Below are 13,974 nucleotides of genomic sequence, written 5' to 3'. Positions count from 1 at the left end.
AAGATTTGCGTAGTTGCGGAGAATGAAAGGAAGTGGGCCAAATGTACTGTCACTTCTCAAGAAAAGAGAAAGTTAATCAGTTAAACTTTTGCTGTAACACAACATTAGTTACTTCAAGGTATAGCTTTAAGATAACTGGAAGGATATCAGCCCAGCTGGATGTGGTTCTGGGCAGCCTGGTCTAGTGGTTAGTGACCCTGCACATAGCAGGGGGGTTGAAACTGAATGATTATTGTGGTCCTTTTCAACCAGGCCTCTCTATGATTCTATGATTCTATGATATGTAACACTCAGGAGGAATTTGTCAAAAATTTCAAATCAGACTAACATTCTTCCACAATAACAGGATTTATGAATACAGGACATAGAATGGATGGCTTTTTTGTAGGAAAAAAATGGAGAGTTCTGGTGTACAAGAAGCTGTGTGCCCTTGCAGCACAAAAAAAAAAAAAAAAAAAAAAAAAAAAAAAAAGTTACAGAGCAGCAAGAGTGCAGGCAAGTAGTGATTATTCCCATTTATTCAGAACCTGTGAAACTGCATTTCAATATGGTCTCCAATTTTGGGCCATCCAGTACAAGAAAGACATTAGTCCTCTCAACTTATTCCTCAGGTCATCTTTTACCTGAATTATTATTCTGTGCTTATTCTGTATCTTCCTTCATCTGAAGATGAGTTCTTTGATGTAGACAGTGGTCAAACTATGTTAAATATTACTGAATATGTGTGATACAAAAATCTTGTTGAAGATATATAGGAGTATGTTTGTGAAACACCATCTAAATACATTATAAGTCACAGCAATAGCTGTAATTAACACTAATAAAATTACTGTTTTCATTGTTAAATGTGATCAATAACAATATAATTTGTCCCTAGTGTTGTAGTTTATTAATGAAGGTAGTTTTGATAGCAGTAAACATTGTCAACAAATAATATTCTTGATTGTAAGAGAGGCATTCTAGTAATTTACTTTTCTCATAATTTGCTTGTTGTGGGTAAGGTATGAAATGGATGAGTAATTATTAATGTACTTCGACTTACTCATTTAATGAGAAGAATAATTACTGCTTACTTCCACTCTTCTATCATTTTGCATTACACTGCAGCGTGGAAATGTACATATTGGAACAGCATTGGAACAGCAAAGAGGATCTCACAGAGTCCTGAATTTCTTATTTTTGGTAATTTTTCAACAATTATGTAGGGCTTTTTAAAAAAAAAAAAAAAAATTTAGAAGAGATCCAGAGCCACAGGAGTGAATTCCCTGACTTAGAAGCTGATAAATGTCATTATTCAATTTGTAATGTAAAAAAGAAAAAATGAAGCTAGGAAAAACTAGAAACAAGCATTATACGTTTCTCACTTTGTTACCTTTTTTCAGATTTGTAGGTACTATAGGAATCAAGTTCCTATGCTTGATAAATTTTTGATGTATCTAATCCATGCAAAGCATGAGGTCACTCTGGACAGAATCCCTAGAAATCAACCAACAGCTATACTTGGCATAAAGACAGGATGTTTGGGAGATACTTGAATAGCTTGAGTCTTCCCTCTGCTGACCAGAGCTATGGATGTGAATCTTCTCAAAGAGAAGGGAATTGAACCACTTTTAGGCAGCATGTATATTCATGGCACTGATGTAAAATGAAGTGGTGGCCACAGTGTCCTTACTGTTGTGCTCAATGGATCTATGCAGAAGGTACCTGTTCTGCATGATCAGACTGGAGGAAAAATGCATTTTTTGAATCCTTCTAAAGTACAAGCCTGTGATAACTGTTCAGCAGCTGAGTAGTATTTAGACATTTGTAATAAACAGGATTTGGTGCAGCTGGGAAATACTAATATTAGTCAGCCATGATATTGCCAGGAGTAAATACTTAAATTCTACTTTTGCCTCAAGAGATCCTTTTCACTGCTAGTTTCAAGCATATTTGTTCAACCATGATGTTATTAATCATAGTGAAAATTAATTAATTTAAAATAATCTAAATGTATTTTATAGTATATATTAAACAAATATATTTTTAAGCACTAATTAATAAAATATTTGATATAAATTATAGTAACGAAATTGCCACTTAATAAAGTCAGTGAAATGCAGTATTTTTGAAAATGATCATAGTTGCTTCAGTTATTGCTTCATAATGTTTGGTTTGTTAAGAACTCCTCCTAACCTGGGCCATTCTGTGATTATGTGATAGTTCTTGAATTATAAATGATCTCAGCTTGTACATTATAAAAATAATAATAAAAATTTAATGTTCCTTATAGTTGCAGAGAAAATTCTAAAACACAGTCCCATTGAAGTCTTTAGGATAAACAAAGTAAATTTTTGAATTTTCACATCTCATAGCTTGAAGTCTTTCTCTTTAGGGACCTGAGTTCTGGGCTTTACACGTAATTGTTTTTGAATGACTGAGGTTAAAGAAATTGAAATTATTCTAACTTTTGGATTTGGATTCTGAAATAAAATTACTACAAATTTACAATCAAAAGAGGAGCAAAATGAAATATTATGGCATAAAATTGTTCCAGTTAGTGTTGATGTGTATAATGTTATACAGAAAAGAAGTTAAGTTAAAATTTCATTTGAAATTCTTAGTGAAGAAACAGAATAATCCTGTGGAAGAAAACTTAAATATCTTTAAACTCCAAAGACAAGAGAAGACCAAACATCTGGGGAGTCTCTGAACTGTGAATGAGAAGAATGAAGAAAGATTTCCTTTCTCTCTAAGCTTGACTTCCTCTGTGTTCATAAAAAAAAATGCTTTTTGTAAAATTTTGGAACTTCGATGCTTTGGCAAGTAAATAGGAGGTTTATTTGCTCAGACACTTGAGAGTGATGGAGGGTAACTGGTAGCTACAACTAAATGTGAATTTGATAGTTACTCTGTTTTATTTTGAATGTCAGTATTGGCTCAGAAATCTCAATTTACTATGGTAATTAGAAACTCTCTTTGCATAAAAAAAGCTATATTAAGACAGTTTATATGGAAAATAATTTTTTCATAGATTTGATTTTTCTTGTTCCTGATCTCTCCCATTTTAATTAATTACTTCTTTTTATATGAGTGATAGAAAAGTCATAAATCTACACCTCCACATTAGGTACCTGGGGGGCTTCAGCTGAAGTATTTTTGAATAACACAGAAAAGTTAATGCTGCATAGACTGAATTTGCATACTAAGTGGCATTTTTCAGCACATGTGCAAAATGAACTCCCTTTTATTGCACTATGACTCATAAATATTCCCAAAGGGAAGAATTCTTTAATTCCCTTTCATTTTCTTTCTTGTATGCAGTGTTCATTATAAGTACAAATTTACACCCCAAAACATCTCGTCTCTTGGATTAGAAAAAGTTATCTGTGTTTAACATAGTGATGTTCACACAGTGATAATAAACATTTGATAGGGAATACTTGTGCTTTATTGTATTAATTCGGGCCTTCAGTGATGTTTTGAGTACTGAATAAAATTCAGTAAAGTTCATCTGCCACTGAAGTATTGGAAAGTGCTACAAAATCTGTCTAATTATGTCTGTCAGTATTGTGTCAGAAAACCGCAGTTTGGCCATTGAAAATGCATAGTTCAAGTGTGCTCCCAAGCTGAAATAGATCATGTCTTTTTCTCTACCCTATTAAAAATGTTCCAATATTACTATTTTTGTTTTCAGTTTGTAATAGGCATCACTTACTCAGAATCATTATTTTATTTTCTGGGAACACTTTTCATGGGCTTGATACTGCAAACATGTGCTGCTGACAACCAAAGAGTTCCCAAAATGTTGTGTCATGAAAGTGGCAGCTGCAGGCAGGATTAGGTGAGTAGCATCTTTGTCTGAAAAATTCTCAGGATCTAGATGTACAAGTGTGGGAAACATGCATAATCTGATGGGACACTTCCAAGCAAGTCACTAGAAAGCAGAGAGTTAAGAACTTCACAGTGAGAGTGACAGAGCACTGGAACAAGCTGCCCAGGAAAGTTGTGGAGTAGCGTTCTCTGAAGATATTCAATAACTGCCTGGATGCTTTCATACTTAACTTATTGTAGAGAATCACAGAATCACAGAATTGCCAGGGTTGGAAGGGACCTCAAGGATCATGAATCTCCAACCCCCCTGCCACATGCAGGGCCACCAACCATTCCACCTAATGCTAGACCAGACTGCCCAGGGCCCCATCCAATCTGGCTTTGAACACCTCCAGGGACGGGGCATCCACAACCTCCCTGGGCAGCCTGTTCCAGTACCTCACCACTCTCTCCGTAAAGAATTTCCCCCTGACGTCCAACCTAACTCTCCCTTCCCTCAGCTTAAAACCATTTCCCCTTGTCCTGCTGTCACTCACCCTTTCAAAGAGTTGATTCCCCTCCTGTTTGTAGGCTCCCTCTAGGCACTGAAAGGCTGCAATGAGGTCACCCCGCAGCCTTCTTTTCTCCAGGCTGAACAAGCCCAGCTCCCTCAGCCTGTCCTCATAGGGGAGGTGCTCCAGTCCCCTGATCATCTTCGTGGCCGTCCTCTGGACCCTCTCCAACAGCTCCCTGTCTTTCTTGTACTGGGGGCTCCAGACCTGGATGCAGTATTCCAGATGGGGCCTCACAAGAGCAGAGTAGAGGGGAACAATCACCTCTCTGTCCCTGCTGACCACCCCTCTTCTGATGGAGCCCAGGATCCCATTTGCCTTCCGAGCCGCAAGGGCACACTGCTGGCTCATGTTGGACCCCCAGGTCCTTCTCCACAGGGCTGCTCTCAAGGACCTCTCCTTCCAGTCTGTAGGGATGCTTGGGATTCCTCCGGCCCAAGTGCAAAACTCTGCACTTTGTCGTGTTGAACCTCATCAGGTTCACCCGGGCCCACCTTTCTAGCCTCTCGAGGTCCCTCTGAATGGCATCCCTTCCTTCAACCGTGTTGACCGCACCACTCAGCTTGGTGTCATCAGCAAACTTGCTGAGGGTGCACTCAATTCTGTCATCGATGTCATTGATAAAGATGTTAAAGAGCACCGGTCCCAAGACAGATCCCTGGGGGACGCCACTCGTTACCAGCCTCCACCTGGACATAGAGCCATTGATGACCACCCTCTGTCTGCGGCCTTTCAACCAGTTTCTTATCCATCGAGTGGTCCACCCATCAAATCCACATCCCTCCAGTTTGGAGATAAGGATGTGGTGGGGGACCATGTCAAAGGCCTTGCTCAAGTCCAGGTAAATGACATCGGTCGCCTTTCCCTTGTCCACCGATGCCGTCACTCCATCATAGAAGGCCACCAGATTGGTCAAGCATGACCTTCCTCTGGTGAAGCCGTGCTGGCTGTCACGGATCACACGCCCTTTCCTCATGTGATCGAGCATGTCATCCAGGAGGATCTGTTCCATGATCTTCCCAGGCACAGAGGTGAGACTCACCGGCCTGTAGTTCCCGGGGTCCTCCTTGCTCCCTTTCTTGTAAATGGGAGTGACGTGACCCTTCCTCCAGTCAGCCGGGACCACACCAGACAGCCACGACTTCTCAAATATGATGGAGAGCAGCTCGGCAACCACCTCAGCCAGCTCCTTCAGAACCCTGGGATGCACGCCATCCGGCCCCATAGACTTGTACACATTCAGTCTCATGAGGCGGTCTCGGACCTGCTCTGTCCTCACAGCAGGGGGGGATTTACCACCCCAGTCCCCACCCAGAGGTGTAGGGATGCAGGGCTCAGGGACGGAAGGAGTACTGGAGTCCTGGCTGCCAGTGAAGACCGAGGCAAAGAACTCATTCAGTACCTCGGCCTTCTCTTCGTCCGTTGAAACCAGTTCTCCTTTTACGTTTACCAAAGGAGGTACACTCGCTTTGGCCTGTCTCTTCTGGCTAATGTACCTATAGAAAGTCTTCCTGTTGTTTTTCACGTCCCTCGCCAAGTTCAGTTCTACCTGCGCCTTGGCTTTCCTGATCCCACACCTGCAAGTCCGGACAACATCCCTGTATTCTTCCCAGGTGGCACGTCCTTGTTTCCAGAGTTTGTACACACCTTTCTTCGCCCTCAGCTCTCTCAGCAGGTCCTTACTGAGCCACACCGGCATCCTCCCTCCTCTGCCCGCTTTCTTGTTCAGTGGGACAGAGAGTTCTTGCGCTCTTAGAATCTGTTTTTAGCATGGGGATTGGACTAGATGATCTCCAGAGGTAATTTCCAACCCCTATGATTCTATGACTCTATGAAATTATTTGCAATTTCCAAGAAACTAAGCATATTTTCTGAGTCTGTCTGTTTCCAGATGGGACTTAGCACTTTGAATCCTTTTTAAAATTGTGCAAGAGACATGTACCAAGGCATGCTCAAGAAATATCTGTGGGAGAGGTGTTCATCCTTTTTTTCATAGAATCATAGAACCACAAGGTTGGAAAGGACCTACAAGATCATCTAGTCCAAATGTTCTCCCATTACCATTGCTACCACAAGCACTAAACAATATCTCGTAGCTCCTCATCCAGACCCCTCTTGAACACCGCCCGGGACAGCGACTCCACCATCTCCCTGGGCAGCCATTCCAGTGCCTGACCACCCTCTGAGAGAAAAAGTTTCTCCTAATGACCAACCTAAACCTCCTCTGGTACAACTTCTGTCCATTTCCTTTGGTCCTACTATTTGCCTGGGAGAAGAGGCCAGACCCTTTTTCATCACAACCTCCTTTCAGGAAGTTGTAAAGTACAATGAGGTCTCCCCTGAGCCTCCTCTTCTCCAGACTAAACAATCTCAGCTCCCTCAGCCGCTCCTCATAAGACTTGTGCTCCAGACACTTGAAACGGGTCACCAGCTGGACTTAACTCCATTGACCACCACCTGTTGAACACGGCCCTCCAGCCAGTTCCTTATCCAACAGAGGGTAAAACTGTCCAAGCCATGGGCAGCCAGTTTCCGCAGAAGGATACTGTGAGAGACCATGTCAAAGGCTTTGCTGAAGTCTAGGTAGACTACATTGACAGCCTTTCCCTCATCTACCAGTCTGGCCACCCAGTCGTAGAAGAAGATGAGGTTGGTCAAGCACGACCTGCCTTTCATGAACCCATGCTGGCTGGGGCTGATCCCGCGGATGCCACTCACAAGCCGTGTGATCTCTCCCAGGAGGATTTGTTCCATGACCTTCCCTGGCACTGATGTCAGGCTGACAGGCCTGTAGTTCCCTGGATCCTCCTTGTCACATCAGCAAGCCTCCAATCCTCTGGAACCTCTCCAGTCATACAGGAGTGCTGGTAGATAGCCGAGAGCCGCTTAGCAATCACCCCCGCCAATTCCCTCAGCATCCCGGGATGAAGCCCATCCAGTCCCATGGATTTGTGCCAGTCTGGATGGAGGAGGAGCTCCCTAACCGCCTCCACCTGAATCTCCGGGGGGATATTCTGCGTATCAGCCCAGATTTCCAGATCAGGGCACAAAGTGCCGAGAGGATAACTGGTCTGACTATTAAAGGCAGATGTAAAGAAGGTGCTGAGGACCTCAGCCTTCTCCTTGTCTTCCGTGGTCACATTCCCTGCTGCATCAATTAAAGGATAGAGATTATCCTTGGTTCTTCTCTTGCCACTGATATATTTGTAAAAGGATTTCTTATTCTCCTTTACTGCAGTGGCCAATCTGAATTCAAGATGGGCTTTTGCCTTCCAGACTTCCTCCCTGCATGCCTTAGCAACTTCCTTGTAATCTCCCCAAGTAGCCTGTCCCTTCTTCCAGAGGACACATACTCTCTTTTTCTTCCTGAGTCTCAACAGTAGTTCCCGGCTCATCCACATCAGTTCATTTGATGTAAGAATGAATGTCATTGAATATCACTGAAGTCATAAACAGTGCTCAGAGTGCCCCAAACTCAGCAGTGCATGAAAATGTATAAACCTTCAGCATAGGTTGTAACTGATCCGGGACTTAGAGGATTTACCATGGATTTTTGAGAATGCTGTCACCTCTGGGACAAGATGTGAAAAGGGTAGTGCATTACTGCCAGAAGATAAAAAGTATCTTCTACAGGTGTGATTTCATGGATCTATGTTTTGCTGTTCTTGTTGTTATCAGATTGTTTAAAACAGTGCTTAGTAACCTCGTTTTTCTACCTTCTCATTGGACTATTTTTTGACAAGCTGATCTCTATAAATATACAGGAGGGATGAGGAGAGGAAGGAAAAAGTAATTAGTCTCCTAAGTGTCTATGTTCAGAAAGCACTTGGGGATCTAATGTGTCACAGGAATTTGTACAAATATTCAGCCCAAATTTGCTCAATAAACATGTCGCAAAGTATCTGGTTCACACTGTCAGCAGAATACGAAGCCAAATTTGCAATTTAAGTTGCTGATATTCACTGGCTTTAAATACTTTTGAAATTCTTCAAATAAAGGTGTGAAACTGGGGATTTTTCTTATAACTGGTGTTATTCCCTCATGGTCTCTTAAAAACGCCAATGGATCTGTATGCTATTTATATGTAACAGACATCTGGAATATATGGATTCCTTTGTTTTTATGAATGTGAAATGTGCAAGAAATGTTCTCCTGTGCTCAGAGTATGTATTCTTTCTGGCATTACAAACTATGAACAATAGAAGTAGGAAATGATATCCTCTCTGAAATAGCAACAAGCCTTTAGGCAGTCTCAGACTCAACATTCCTGTTCTAATCCTTGGGCTGTTTTATTACTCCCAGTCAACTCAGGTATCTATTTTCTGAAAGTAATGCAATAGTCCCTACAGAAATTAATTGTATCAGTGAAGGCATGCCACATAATGTTCCTATACAATTAAATCTCTATTGCTGTATTATACTGTTGAATGTGCTAGTTTTCACAATTCAAAAGATTAGGAGGCTGGTTATTGACACCACCTTATTTTGAAAGGTGTAGAAATTTAGAAGTATAATTTGGGCTGCTCTGTGTTAGTTAGATGCCAGATAGCCACTCTGGATATTTTCTTATGTAAACAGTAGCAGTTCTGAACTGACAAAATTGTTTAACTTAGGTGTTCAACTCTGAGAAATTTGGGAACTGCTATACTACTCTGAATCCTTTTCTAGCTGGCTAGATCTAGGGATGTTCCCTGTTCAGAACATGATTCATCAGTGGTCATTTCAGCTGACTCTTAATTTCCTTAAAGATTAATAACATTTTCTATATTGCATGTGAGTCAGTTGAATTAGGGATAATTCCTATGCTTATGAGCCAGAAAAAGTTACAGTTTAACAAAAGTCATACCTTAAGTTTTAATGTATCTTATAAATGTCACAAGAACAATCCACTTGAATTACCAGAAAGACAGGTGATATGATATACCATTTCTGCTGTTAGGACCAGCAGTAACAGATATTGATTGACCTTAGTATGACCCTCATCATGGAGAACTAGCATGATAGCTATAGCAAGGAGAGGGGAGCAATGACTGTGCTCCCTCTGATGAAATATGACAAAAATGCTACGGTGAAGGAAACCAAAGCTGATGTCTTTGCTTGCTATTGCTAGTAGCAGTAGTCATGCAATTTTTCACTAAACACAAGAATTAATTCAGAGTCCCAATTCTTCTTGTTAACAGAAACAACAACAATTATTCTGAACACTACTTGGCTTTATCCAGGATGAAACTGACTGGCAGAATCAGAAATTGCTTCTGCAAGAATGTTGATTTTATTCTCAGAAAATTCATCAACAACACTCCAACACTGTACAATCAGATTAGTCTTTCTGTCTCAAATACTCACCTGTATTTTCCACTGCAGTTGATGTTATTTCAGTGACAATATAAGGAATAAATTTTATGATCTTGATGCATTTAAAAAAATAAATTGGGTGTTGGCCCATTTAACCCCAGCAAAATGTTGCAGTTCCTCCTTTGTCAGACAGATTTTTGATACTTGTTTGCTGATTGATACACCATGATTTAGATTCAGTTGAACACCACATTATTTAGTGCTTAAATATGTTTAGCGATTGTTTAATTTGAAGAAAAGAGGGCTAAGGAGAGACCTCACTGTGGCCTTTCAGTGCTTGAAGGGTGCTTACAACCTTGCAAACAGGACCTATTATTTACATGTTCTGATAGTGATAGGACAAGGGGAATGGCTTTAAAATAAGTGGGGTGAGATTTAGGTTAGATGTTAGGAAGAAACTGTCTACTTAGAGGGTGATAAGGTGCTAGAACAGGATGCTCAGAGAGGCTGTGGATGCCCCATCCCTGGAGTCATTCAAGACTGTCTTGGGTGGAGCCCTGGGCAGCCTGATCTAGTGGGTTAGCAACCCTGCCAATGGCATGGGGGTTGGAACTAGATGATTTTTGAGATCTTCTCCAACCTAATTCATTCAATGATACTGAAAGAAAAACTGTAATAATAAAAATATTTATATACCCTACCCTTTTTCATAGCATCTTAGATTCACAAAGAATTACAGAATTACTGGATGGCTGAGGTAGGAAGGTGTCTCTGAAAGTCATTCAGTCCAGTTACCATGCTCAGTGCAGGAGTGAACTGCAGCAGGATGCTCAGGATCCTGTGCAGTTAGTTTTTTAACATCTTCAAGGATGGAAACTCCAGAGCTTCTCTGGGAAACTCATTTCCCTACTCTCACTGTAATTTTTTTTTCCTTACTTTTTCGCCTGTTGCTTCCTGTCCTGTCAACCCACACTAGTTGGAAGAGCCTGACTATCCCCCTGTAAGGTTTTTGTGTGTGTTAAAAATATCACCTTGAGCATTTTCAGAACAGTTTTCAGAACAGTTCCAGCTCTCTCAGCCTTTCCACATATGCAATATTCCAGGCCCTTTGCTGGACAATCATGTCTCTTGGTCCCTGTCTTTGTCACAGTGAAGTGCTCACAGGAGGATCCAACCCTTCAGGTGTGGACTCATGAGTGTTTTTTTTTAAAACACAAATGAAGAAAAAAGACAACTAGTTTTATGGTCACATTTCCAGTGTTCTGGATTTTAAGATAATTTCATTCTGATGTGTGTGGGGGATGTAAAGCCAGTTGGCAGCATCCTGAATCCTTCTCTGTGAGAAGTATGATCATGGTAATAACTTATTCCCTACTCTAAGACTGATTTGGGATTTTTTTATTTACTTGCTAACAATCACTATGCCTCGCTTTTTCTTCCTTCGTCTGCAAGCTTACATTATATCTGAATTTTCTATATGTGATGGTTTTTATGTATGTTAGATACCTGTTTTCACTTCTGTTTGTTAAAATCTTGTTTTGCCTAGATCCATGCCTGTAATTCTTTAACTGACCATTACTGAAGTTTCTAGTCTTCCAGCATCGTTCTGTCCCCATTTTCTCATCATCCAGTGCCTGTGATCTACAGTCTATCTCCTGTCCACAAATCAAGTCCCCTGCTGTCATACCATACCCATATTCTTTTGCACTGCATTATTATGCTAGTGTCATGAATATTCATGCTGCACAGAATAGCTGTTTGCTTTTTCTGTCTATGTAAAATTATGGCCATACCATTGTTGTGGCTTAACCTGGCAAGCAGTTGAATACCTCACAGCCCTTCATTCAGAATCTCTCTCTCCCAGTGGGATCACAGAATCACAGAATTGTTAAGGTTGGAAAAGACCTCCGAGATCATGTAGTCTAAATGTCCACCTACCATCAATATTTCTCACTAAACCACTTCCTTATGTAGCAGACCTAAATGTATCTTGAACATCCACAGGGACAGTGACACTCCCCCCTCCCTGGGCAGCCTGTCTCAGTGCCTGACCACTCTTTGAGATAAGTTTTTCTTAATATATGGATATCCTAATATCCAACCTGAAAGTTGAAACACCCTTGACTCTGTATAATACTGCTCAGAAACAACAGAAACACAGGTGTCTTATCAGCATTGCTTTTCTCCTAAAACAAAACATAGCATTATAGAAGGCTCCATGAAGAAAATCAACTCTATCCCAAATGAAATTGGGGCAACCATACATGTATTACATTAATAAAAGTAAAACAAATCAGATTTTGCCACCTGTTAATCAGAAGAAAATTTGCTAAAGCTAATAAGGTCTTTTCCAACCTGAGCAATTCTATGACAGAGCAGCAGACAAGTTCAGACCTCAGGACTTGGAAACTCACTACAAATCCTGTTGTTAGCAATGGCAATATTATACTATCTTCACTTCAGAAAATCCAGAAGGAATTTCTGGATCATTGGATTCATTTGTTCTAAAAGGTGAAGAAAGCAGGAAAGTGAAGACGAAATACAGCATACATGAAGTGTAGGAATTTTCTCTCGTTTCAAATTGAGGTTTATAGTGTGTTCTAAAGGGCTGGCTGCTGAGTGTGAAGAGGTTGCTGTTGCTGTGACATTTGGAGAGCAAGCATCCATCACCGACAGATTTTACTTGATTTTTTTTTTTTTCAAAGCAAAACTTGAAGGACTGAAAAATCAACACGACTTGGTTAATCAGGTTGGCAATGTCAACAGAAAAGCCTTTTAGGCATCTTATTTTAATGTACATACGAATCACTAGCAGCAAATGGTACATACAGTGGCAGAAAATGTACAGAAGACATTGTTTTGAATGTTATACAGCCTGAAGCAGCTTTCCCAAAAGTGTCTTTGTCAAATAACAGCGTTCTGCAGTGAATTAGTTACATGGCTAAATATGTCAATATATTTATAGGGTGACCCTTGATACAAGTATTTCAGTACACTCAGTGGAAAGCTTAATAGGAACATCTCCAGAAGCAATCCAAGGTTGATGTGCCTAGAGGGACTGATATCTGTCAATTTGCTCCAACAGTACTAAGGCCAGATAAGAGCATCTTGGCCATGAAGATAAAGAACATTAAACATAATGACTGTGGGGCTCACACTCTTGTAGTTCACAAAACTGTTCCCACTAAGATTATATCTGGAAAGTTGTAGTAAGGAAGCATGAGAGTTACGGCCTTTTGTAAAGTCATCAGTTAATTTTTGGCTTACTGGCACTGATTTTGGCTGTGGTTTCTTTTCTGAGAACTTTGCTTTGCCATCAACAAGAAAGACTGTCAGCAGAAAAGATCTAACGTAATTCTTTGAATCAGGCTGTAGGCTTTTCTAATCATTCACATTTGTCCTTAGCTGGTAATGCCTTCAAAATTTTTGTTTGGTGTACCTAACCTACCTTCAAGCACCTAACTGAGCAGAACTTTTCAGATACTGAAAGTTTTGTTTACATGTAACTCGATGACAATGTTCATCAGAAAACTTAGAGGCAGTAACATCTTAGGCATATGGACCAAATATATCCTGTTTAAGATCTTACTGATGGAAAAAAAAACAAAAAAACAAATAAACACACACACACACACAAAATAAAATAAAAATAAAAAATCTGAGAACTCTTATGGATCTTCCATACTCAGTGTTAGAATTGTTTTCCTCATGATATGTAAAACAATGCTAGCTGTTGATTATATGATCTGCTTTAGCAGGTGAATGTTTTCTGAGTGCCTCCCAAGACTGTGCTTTCTGGTTAACTTTTTATATGTCACAAACTCAAAAATGTTTACTCTTGCTGAATATGAATCCAGATGCTTGCCTTCTGTATCAGGCTTCTTTTCTATCACAGAGCCAAAGAAAATATTTTTTCAATATTTTTGGTCAAAAGTGACTACAGAATAAGTATTCCCACATGTTTATCTTTGCATAGAATATCTTTTACTGTCTGGAAATATTTATCCATCTCTGTGCTCTTATGGTACTGTGGTGAGTTGACCTTGGCTGGCTTCCAGACCCCTCACCCAGTTGATTCTCACTTTTCCTCCTCAACAGGACAGAGTGAGAAATTGAGATGAGAAAAAGATTATAGGTTGGGATAAAGGCAGTTTAATAAGAAAGGCAAAAACTATGTATGGAAGCAAAGCCAAGAAAAGGATATTCCCTATTACTTAAAAAGGCAATTTTTTTATACTTTATTTCTCATTAGTAGGAGTCCAGCAGGTCCTTGGTAAGCATAGTTGCTGCTTTGGAAGAGAAAGGTCTTAACCAT

Source organism: Phasianus colchicus, chromosome 1 (genome assembly GCF_987193195.1).
Source record: "Phasianus colchicus chromosome 1, bPhaCol1.hap1.1, whole genome shotgun sequence".
Lineage (NCBI taxonomy): Eukaryota > Metazoa > Chordata > Aves > Galliformes > Phasianidae > Phasianus > Phasianus colchicus.
The sequence above is the reverse complement of the archived record's forward strand: the minus strand, read 5'-3'. Positions refer to the sequence as shown.